Source organism: Corvus brachyrhynchos, unplaced genomic scaffold, assembly GCF_000691975.1.
Source record: "Corvus brachyrhynchos isolate BGI_N302 unplaced genomic scaffold, ASM69197v1 scaffold310, whole genome shotgun sequence".
Classification (NCBI taxonomy): domain Eukaryota; kingdom Metazoa; phylum Chordata; class Aves; order Passeriformes; family Corvidae; genus Corvus; species Corvus brachyrhynchos.
The window spans coordinates 3,193,457-3,202,127 of record NW_008236213.1 but is presented as its reverse complement, the minus strand read 5'-3'; positions in this window follow the sequence as shown (position 1 = coordinate 3,202,127).

Below are 8,671 nucleotides of genomic sequence, written 5' to 3'. Positions count from 1 at the left end.
ATTCTAGTTTCCTCTATATTTTTTTTTCTTACGGAAGTGTGGATTATATTTGTTAATTGACCAATAAGATTAACACACAATTCTAGTTTTTCTGTTCTTAACCTATCCTGGTCTAATTCTAACAATCGTAAGTCTTACACAAGTGTTACACAGGTATCACACAGATTTGGGTGTACAGTTTCTATCAGTTCTTATTGTTTATGTGAACTCTATCTAAAAAATGTGAACAGTATAGTTCTATCTGTATTTTGTCTGAAGTAAAGAATTCTGTGAAAAGGTAACACTGCTGCAGTAAGAACTGTGTTTAAGGTCTCTGCTGCAGCTTTTTAATGTTTAAGGCACTTAGCATATATTTCCACTAAAAGTTTAAAAATCTGTATTTCTATTTCACTTTGGTGTGGCTTCATGTATCTCAGCTTGTCCAAAGGTTTTAATTCAGCCCCTGTGCTTTGGCTTCCCTGTGGGCCTGAGTCCAGAGAACCTTTCACTCCAACACTAGCCCATGTTTGTGCTGTATCTGTTGCTGTGCTTTTAGATTGAGGCTCCTTGCTTTTGAGTTTCCTGCATGAGGAGGTGACTGACTCCCTCCACCCACAGTTCAGTGCAGACCAGCACTCGGACAGTCTGGATGCTCAGGAAGCTTTAGACACATGGAGGCTCAAGTCCAGAACTACAGGGTGGGAGTATCACCCATTGCTCCCATGATACAGGCAGTTTTTAAGATCAACAGTAAGATGGTCCTATGGAGTAGGTGAAGACTCTTGAGTTTGAACGTTTGCTTTTTTGAACGTCTGTTTGAACGTCTGAATGTATCTTTCTCAGCCTCTTAGGTTGCCTTGATTTCCAGGCACTGCTCAGCTCCACACTGATGAGCAGCAAGCCTGCTGAGCCAAGTAGTGTATTGTTCCTGTATGACCGGCCAGAACTGAATTTTCTGAGTACTTATTTCTTGGAAAAGCAGCCTTATTTATATTTCCTGAGTTTGTCATTGCTATGCTCAGAGAGCAGTAGTAGCCTAGCCAAGACTAACTTCTGTAGAATTTTCACCACTCCATGAGTAACTGTATGTCTAAGAAGTTTAACAAAGAAGTAACATTTTCATAATCACATTATGCAATAGTACCTAGGGATGTCAGAGACAACGAGCATAAGATTATAATCACAGTTAATGCTCTGGGATGTCCACTTAGAACATCACTGATCTAAACCAAACACTTTATTCTGAAGCAAAAGAGCATAAAAGACTTTCTAAAATGTTACTATGGCGAATTATGTCCTAATGCAAGAAATTTCTTTAATTATACCAAATGAGCCCAGCACAATTCTGCAGTGAATCTTCTCATAGCTAGTGTCTGCTAAGTCTGGGCACGGACTCTATGTTGTATTTCTGTACTGTCTTAAACAGTTAGCTGAGAGGGTATGAGCTGGGAGGGGTTTTAGTTTTTGTTTCTTTTTCCATTTTGGTTATGTTTTGTTCCCCTTTTGTGGTAGGAATTTATGCCAGCATCAATAGTTTATGAGCTACAGATACTTTTATTTATAAAATGTGTTTCTAAATCCTCTGAACACAAAAAGATTTTAACAGTGGGGGATGGTGTCTTTGCTTTGAATGTAAAGCTTTTTTGTCACTAGCATACTGCCCAGAAATATCCATACCCAGCTGTGTTCTCTGCTTGCTGCCTTTGCTGCCTGCTTCTCTCTCCCATGACCTTACACCTCCTTCAAACATGCTCCATGCATTTAGTTTCATCTCCAGCAATTCTTTTGTTTTATAGCTTGGCTCCCAAAGAGGCTTGGATATTGCTTGTCTTTAGGGACTGCATCTCTCTTTTGCTTTTATTTTCTGGAGAGCTTAATTGCTTTTACACTTCTGATGAAAGGTTTCTACAGTTTTTGGACCAGATAAGGTTTCCCAACGTCTGATCTGCAAGAAAGGAAGCAGGGGAGTGTTGAATTATTTTGTGTGAAAAGGAAAGCACAGGAGTTTAGATTTTGCTATTTTTCACCTTTCTTCCAGCATGCAGGGCTGGTTCTCTGTTTATGAGTACAGTCTTTATAAAGTAAAGGAGGATCCTGGAAATAAGCTGTGCACTACACCTCCTGATACACTGTGGTGAGAGGGAGAGGAGATGCTTGATCTCAAATAGGGATGACCCCATCCTTTGCTCCCATGCCTTCTTACCCTTCCTGTGTACATTCCCACTTCCCCAGCCCCACTGTCTCAATGCAAAACTACCAAACAGATTGCTGTGAAATTACCTAAGCCTTGGGTTCATTAGCAGGTCTGCTACTCTGTAGATATGGACCAGGTTCCTGATCTAAGGTAGGAGCAAGGTACCTCATTCCTCGGGGAGTGAACTGGCGGTGCTGTGTCTAATATGGATAGGAGCATGCATGTGTGGGGTAAATCCCTCATGTGCCCCTGCTTGCTTTGTGGGGACTGGGTTTTTTTGTAGCCATGTCTTCAGATAAATTCTTGGATGTATTGTCTCCAGCTTGTGGTTGTTGTGCTACCATGACTGAGATGTAATTTTGTAAGGACTAATTTTTTCTTTAATGATAGGGCTAACTAGAGTTTCTCTCTAGAATCCCATGTTGTGCAATTTATCTCTGTTTACTCTAGTTTTTGTGGCTGAGCCTGAGTTTTACTGCCTTTACCTTTAAAGGCAGTGAAAGGAATTTGTACTCTGTCAGTGTTTATTTTTGGTGTTTTTATGCTGACATTTTTATTTAAGTTACTCCACATGCTGCACTCTCACAGAGTCTGACCTTTTTCTTGCATTACGTTCAAGCTAATTTTAAAGGCTGATACAAGATCCCTTATTCTTCAAGCTCACAAAATAATTCAATTTGCTTCCATTTATAGATGTGTATCTATGCATTATCTATCTAAATGGAATTAATTTATATAAATTAGTAAAGTGGAGAGGCTTTCTGACACTTTCAAGTATATTAATAGTTTCACTTAAGGAAGATATCCAGCAGAGGAGTAAAAACATGTGCAGCAAATGGAGCATAACAGGGATGTGCTAGAAGACTTGTGCCCTGAGCAGGCTCTGGAGACATCTGCTATTGCCCTGGGGCTATTGGCAAGCTCTTGTGTCTGAAAAAAGAAGGTGGGGAGGGAAGGAGGGATGCTCTTCAGGTGTCTGGCTGAAAATGGTAAGTTTCATGTAATACCTGATAAAGGATGATCAGAATATGTTTTAAAGTTTATTACAGTGACTCCATTTAGGAAAGTTGTCTTAATACCAAAATAGCATCCGTGCCTCGTCCACAACCAAGTCCTGAGTGGTGGTGGGGAGAGGCAGTGTGTGTGGTGGGGTGGTCCCCGTGGGTCTTTGGTGCACGTGCAGCCACATTTGCCAATGACGCATCTCCTCCAAATGGGGAAAAGCTGTATCTGTTCAAGCAGAAGAGTTGTGCTGCCACAGGTTTAGTCCAGAAAAGGTCTTCAGGAGCCTCGTGTTTTCTCCCAAAGCACGTGGGTCAGTGGTGATTACTCATCTGGGCAGAGCAGGGCAGTGATTCAGGCTGCAGTAGTGCATGAGAACAGGCTTCCTGTCAGCAAACCCCAGCATGACCTTCAGCCCGCGGGGACAAGGAACCCGTAATTGGGGCCTGTTTCATATGGACCGACTATTGTGCCGCCCCATCTGGGGGGAGGTGTGTCAAGGGTGTGACCTGCATGGCAACAGGTACGCAATGACCCTGCCCATGACCTGGATTTATTAATGCACTCAGGATTGCGGGTGATGGAAAAACTTAACAAGGGTCAGGGCTTTTGCTCACAAAGGAAGAGGAAGAAGAGACATCAAGGGGACTTGCTAAACTGCCAGAAAATAAATACTAAAACCATTTCAGGAGCTAGTGCTGGAGAAGTCAGCCTGCCGGCTATTACAAGCAACACGTGCTGCCATCTCCTGGCGGGCTGAACGGGAGGGCCGTGGGGTGCTGCCAGAAGCGCCGTGAGACGCCAGGAGCGGGGCTGTGCTGCTGAGAGCAGCGGAGCTGCAGTGTGCTGGGTCCCCAGGTGCTGGCCAGGCTGCCCCTCTGCCCCAACACCACGGTGCTCCCTCGCTGGTCCCAGTTAACGCTGCCAGTTTGTCTGCTGCTCGGCTGCATCCTAGAGATAATGAGTGCCCCAGGCAGTCACAGCCCTCCACGGCATTCTCTGAGGACCTTTATTTGGAATTCTGGTGCCCAGAACCTGCTGTGTGACATGATGCACTCAGGTAACAGCCTATGCCAGCAGCAGCAGAGGACCAGCTGAGAGATGCTGGAGCTGGGTAGGTGGTTCCTGCAGAACTCTCACTGAAACCTGTTCCTGGTGATGCCTAAAGTGGCCACCTAAAAACAGAGACTAGACAAGAATAAGATAATAATAGTAGATATTTATTTGAAGGGCCTTCAAAGGTACACCCTGGGCAGTCAAAAGGCTACACCCAAGATGGACCTCTGCGTCACGAGTTCTTTACCCTTTTATAAGCTTGGTTCCCCCCCCTTAAGATTTTAGTTTACACATTTTGGGCCTAGAACAATCTCGGTGTCCTTGGAGAGCAAACTTAGAGAAGTTTGCTATGTCTAACCAGCATGAGAGAACAGCAGCTAACAGGCCACTAGAAACTTCAGAGTTACACACTAGGCAGCACAGGATTTGAAAAATACAGAAGTTAAAACCTAAGGCATCATTCACCCTTGACCCAGCTCAGTGTCCAGGCTGGCTGTGTGACTCAGCAGTTATCACAAAAGGAAAGCCAGGGTGATGCCTAGTACACCAGTGCACAGAACGTTTCCACTTAACAGGCGAGCCTGGAGTCAGATTACTCACTGGGAAGTCATCCTGCATCTCCCGGTTGGATCACTAGCACTCAGCCTCCTTGGCGGATGCAGGAGTTTCCTAGCTATTTTGTAGGGAGTGGGAGGAGTATTTTGGCTCTGCTATTTGTTTCGTACAGATGAAGTCTGCTGGGAAACCAGAAAGGCACTGTATTAACTCTGCCATGAATAGCACAAATGACTGGAAAATACATCTAAGATGGTTTTGCAGAGAGGTTCAATGTTACTGTGGTTATCGGGGTCAGAAGGAAGCAGAGATCCCCCAGCCGCACTGCAACCACATGGCCCGGAGCTGGGCAAGGCTGGCAGGGCTCCCATGCACCTCTCCAAGGCTGTTGAGCTGTTGCTGCTCAGTGCCAATCGTGGCTGGACAGACCTAGGCTACTCCAAAGGTAGAACGTGGTTAGGCACACCCCCTGCTCCTCTGCAGCACTCTGTTGGCCCCTGCCACAGGGCTGGGGAACTGTGTCCAGGAACCTCGCTGCTGCTGGCCTTCTGAGTGTGCACTGCACAAGCATGTGTTCCCTGGCTGCCCTGGCAGCTGGGAGCAGCCTGTAAAAGACAAACTGCTGTCCCCTCTTCTGCACACGCTTTGCCCTGCACTGGTGGAGCTCCACTGCACTAATGCTCATCAGCTGTGAGCGCAGGGGAGCCGGACACACGAAAATGCTACGCCTCTGCAGAAAGGTGCAGGGCCTTATGTGAAACAGGGGTTAGTGAACTACTGTGTAGTAAACCAACCATTTTGGAAAAGGAGTCTTTGCATCTAACACCGCCACGCATTAACTCATGCATGACATGCCGCGGATGGCTCTAATAATAATTTGGCAGTAATAATTTCTGGTGATGTATAATGGAACGCCCCCTTCCCCCCCCCACTGCGCCCTCAGTTTTACAGGGGTCTGTCTATTCAAATAAGGACTTCAGGCAGGAAGGGGAAGCAGTCCTTCCCCAGCTGCCCACCTTAAAGCCTTTTGTAAAGGTGACCAGCCTTTCAAGAACCAACTGCTTTTTTAGTACTGTGATATAAGTTAGTAATTTTTAGTACTGAGATAAAAGCCTGTGAAGGTCCTCCACCCATGAGAAACAAATGAACTAAACCAGGTGGGACTGAGAGCAGTGCCAGACATAGCCAGGTCAGTGATGCCTTTCTTGGAAATGAGACGGTGTGGGAACAGAAACATTTTTTCTGTTTCCAGAGCAATTACAACGGGAGGACTGAAAGACCATTCACCTGCTGCTGAACATGGATATACCTGCTAGGTGAGGTAGCTTTTATCCAGGTGTCATGGCCATGTATCTGTTTCTTGCATATGAGGCAGTGGCCCAGACTCTTCTGTGGTTACTACTTGCTCAGCCTTACAAAACACTGACTCCAGCACACCAGGTAAGTATGGACTTTTGTTTTGTTTTCTTTCTGCGTATTATGTACTACAGAAATGCAACATTCAGGCTCAGTCAGGTAACAAAGAGGAAGACATTCAAAACTGACCATAAAATAAATTGTAGAAAGCAGATTTTATATGACAGTACACATGCAGCTTGCAAAAGAATAAAGACAGTGAACAGATATTAAAACACATTTCCATACAGAGACAGCTTATGCAGCAATTTACAAGTTTAACCTCTGGCTGGAGTACGCAAGCCCTTTAAAGCTGGCATTCAAATTACCACTAGCTTAATCAGCCATACTTACTTAAGTACACAGCAAAATTTAACTTAATGTTTACATTCACTAGCCATCCAATCCAGCATCAAGGCACTTTCCTTGTTGGTACATCTGTTCCTGTGTCGCACACCTCCGCTTACCTGGATGCATATATTGGCACAGCAAACTGGGTGACCAGTAACTTCTTATCCCCAAATAAAAGCAGTTGGTTACTAGACAATCCCTGGCTGTATCAAAGTGTCAGGCTATAAGTGACACTGTAAACAAAACTGGTGTGTTAAAAAAAACACGACAAGTTGACTGGATCCATTACCAAATGTGCTTTGATGATGAAAAATGATGGGTGGTATCAGTTCCCACTCTGCAGAGAATGCACATCGGCCACGCCCGTGATGCCTGGAGAACAGCTGACACTTTAGTCTGAGCAGGAGGATGTGGATGAGGAGCTTTCCAGCCATCAGTCAACGGTTGTGCCATAAGTGTTTCTCATCTATTGTTACAGAAGTGTGCTTCTGCAGAGTAGCAATGACATTATTGCATATATCCCCTTCAGGTTGTTTTTGCAAATAAATACAAGTACTGGCTAAGGCTGCATTCTGGGAGGTGCTTGCTGCCCACCCTCTCTCTGCACTACAGTTAAGAGGCAGGGAAGCAGACAATTGTTGAAATCTGGCCCCTCATTATTATTTTTAGGTTTGTTTTATCAAATCTTGTGGCCTTAGAAACGCATCCTTGTGCATTAAGTCAGCACTGCTTTTATTTTCAAGAATGGCTCAGATTGCACAAGTCCTACAAACGAAGCAACAGTGAAAGCAAATCAAATACACATGAATTTTAGCTTTTGTTTGTTTGTTTTACTAATGCTTTCACTTTAAAGGAAGAGAAATGGGAATTCATGAGTCCAATGCAAAATACTTAATTTCAACCTCCTCCAGACTGTTGTATTTATACCTCCACTTTACTGCAGTTTTCTGGATCAAAAGCAAAGCTGAAGACTTGGGTTGGCTGCAATTCCCTAACACGTGTTTCATGAGAAAAGACTCAACATTTTTATATGAACTTCTCCTGTATAACATTACAAGCAACTCCTGGAACTTAAAATGGCTGTGTGAATCCATCCTTGCAGACAGACAAGAGGTTACAGGGATTAATGAACTCTTACAGTTGATCAGTCAAGAGAACTTTTTAACACAGTTAAAGGAATGCATTCAAATAACAGTTATTCTCAACTACACTCACTGTCTAATGGGGAAAATAAACTAGTGTATTTAGTCCCACTTAATGCACACAAATTACGATGTAAAACGTGTATGTCCTGGAGTGGGGCAGACTATTAACAACCTGACAGTCTTTGGAGTTTCAGATCCCACTGAGAAGTCAATTCCATAGCAGCATATACTGATATGGATCTTGGGTATTTGAGACCTGGCTCTAATTAAACAAGCTCAATTACTGAATTTAAACCAGCACGGTGATCCCCACATGCTGGGCATACTGACGTAAGTTTTAACCACCTGACAAAGCTCACAAAGGTGAAAGCTCCAAGCCCCACCCAGGTGACAGGGCTTCTCCAGAACCAATGGGATTCAGCCCTTGCATGCAAACTCCCTCATCCCCCCGGGCCAAGGTTTTTTCCAGTTTTTGCCAGGCTCCTGTACCACAGACAAGCAAATACTTGTCATAAACTCTCCAGAACAAAGTTCAAAAAAATTTTTGCTCTGCTCTGCTTGTGCTGCCACATTAAGGCTTAACAGGCAGCTTAGTTTTCTACAGTAGTATGTATGAAACAATCCCAACAATTTTGCTACAGCGGGAGAGGATATTCCTAGACTATCTGCCCTTGAAGTGAGCCAATACACTCCAGAAAACAATACCAATCATCTCCTGGTCTAACAGAACCACCACAATAGAACTACAAAGGTAATATATTCACTTCTCTTGTAAACAGAGGAGCATTAGCCAGCTTGCATTTAAGAGGTTTTTCAAATATGCTAATATATTTCTCCTAGCCTCCCTTCCCTACCACCAAATTAACAGTTCTTACAACTATTCTTCCACCTGTACCTGAAAAATTCCAGTCCAGGAAATCAAGCTGGACATGAAAGTGTCTATACTGAAATGTGACTTTAATAATGCCTTTGTTACATGCACCAATAGCTATTG